The sequence below is a fragment of the Corylus avellana genome, chromosome ca11 (assembly GCF_901000735.1).
Source record: "Corylus avellana chromosome ca11, CavTom2PMs-1.0".
Classification (NCBI taxonomy): domain Eukaryota; kingdom Viridiplantae; phylum Streptophyta; class Magnoliopsida; order Fagales; family Betulaceae; genus Corylus; species Corylus avellana.
The window spans coordinates 15,273,883-15,276,224 of record NC_081551.1 but is presented as its reverse complement, the minus strand read 5'-3'; positions in this window follow the sequence as shown (position 1 = coordinate 15,276,224).

Genomic DNA, 2,342 nt, shown 5'->3' with positions numbered 1-2,342 from the left:
ACTATCCTCCAAAACATTTGTATGTGAATAATATTTTGCTTTTAAAATATCCGCAGCCAAAGAGTTGGGATTTTGCAAAAGCCTCCAGCACTGTTTGGCCAAAAGGGCTTTATTAAAAATCACAAGATCCCTAAACTCCATACCACCTTGAGATTTCGAGTAGCCCATGTGTTTCCAACTCATCCAATGGATTTTTGATTTATTATCCAGATGTCCCCACCATAAGTTATGTATCATCCCATTAATCTCCTTGCATAAAGTGATTGGGAGCTGGAATACACTCAAACTGTACGTAGGTATGGCTTGAACGACAGCTTTCAAAAGCACCTCCTTTCCTACTTGTGACAGAAACTTGACCTGTCAATTATTCAATCGATTCCACACTTTATCTTTGATACTCTTGAAAGCTTTGGAACTTGATTTTCCTACCAAAGTCGGCAACCCAAGGTACTTTTCATAAGTTTGCGATGCTAGAAAACCCAACAGATAAATAATTTCTTGTCTCCTCTCTTTACTTGTATTTCTGGTGAAAAAATAAATAAAAAATAAAACTAGAAGTCTTCTCATTATTAAGCTTTTGACCCGAAGCAACTTCATATTTTTCCAACAAGTCTCATTAGCCTACGTCACTCAATAAAATTAGCCTTGTAAAACAATAGACAATCATCAACAAAAAAAAGATAGCTAAGCTGAGGTCCTTTTCTTGAAGTTGGAACCCCTGTAATACATCCTGAACACTCAGCATGGTGAATAAGAGAACTAAGTGCATCCGCACATGTGATAAAGAGGTAAGGGGAGAGGGGATCCCCTTGCCTTATGCCCCGTGATGGCTTAATGTTCCCCACCAGCTGTCCATTCACCACAATGGCATACGAGACCATACTAATACACATCATAATGAGTTGTACCCACCTATCTGAGAACCCCATCCGCCTTATAACAACTTCCAAAAAATTCCACTCTACGGACTAAAATCGGTAGTCATATTTATCAAATTATCGTGCATTCTACTCCTTTCATTTATATTCCAATAAAAAAGGTGATGTACTTTGTGCTACATGTTTAGGCTGCCATATAAGACCAATAAAACACAATCACATATACATTCATGCCACATCAACATATCACATAAGAAATAAAATTGAAGAAACACCTTGGGGAAATATATTTTCCAAGTGAGAAAAAATATGTGATTAAATTGGGCATTAAGGAAAAGATGTAGTGAATTAAAGTGGTAGTCTACATTTACTTTAATTCAACTGTTAAATATTTTATGGAGGAATTAAATGCACACATATTAAGAATTTTCTTAGGGATTAAATTATTAATACAAAATATTAACTAGAGTTCAATGCCTTTCCTAATCCAACATCTCCTTTCCCACTAATCCATTACAATTATAAGTGGAAAAGATCTTGTCTTGTGCTTTTTTATTTTTAGTAATTTTACAAGTTTCTATTGTATCTCTTTAAAGATTATGTGACTTTTAAAATCACTATTTAATCAAAATTTAATCACAAACTTAATGGTGATTTTAAAAGCCACATTGAAGGGACACAGGAAGGACTTATAGTATTACTCTTTTTTTGCTCATCTTTGTCGTTCGGGTTTACTTGTGGATTAAAAAAATGACATTTTACCTTTCCATATTTTCAAAAATTGAGTAAAAAAGAATAAAATTAAGGAAAAATTAATAAACTAATCACAACAATTCTTTTTTTTTTTTTTTTTTTGACATGTCTGTACAAGAGGGGGGAGGGGGATTCGAACTAGTGACCTCCACTTCATTAAGTGTGGTCCCAACCAATTGAGCTACTTCTTGAGGACAATCACAACAATTCGGATTTGTATTAAATTGATCCCTGGGCCTATTGTAGCTTTTTGTATCAAATATATTTCCTTTCAATTCCATATATTTTCATGAAGAAGTCGTACTAAAATTATATATATTTACCCTAAATTAAAAAAATAAAATAAGTCGCAGCTCCCCTCACCAGATGAAGGGCAACCAGTCACTCCTTTGTGACAAAGATCACCATTTAATTTCTAATTTTTTATTATTTAGTAGTAGAATTTGTAATTTTACAAAGAGTTCACTCACAAAATTAAATAGAATAATGAATTTTTAATATAAGGGGTAACTTCACTGAAGACCCCTGAACTTTTACTCTATTTGACAAACCTCCCTTAAACTTTAAAATCTCTTAATTTAATCATCTAAACTTTCAATTGCTCTCGATTTAAACATATTTGTTAAATATAGCCATTAGAAATACTAAAAAAGACCAAAACATTCATGATTTTCATTTTTTTTAAATAAAAAAACTTTTGGAATTAAGGGT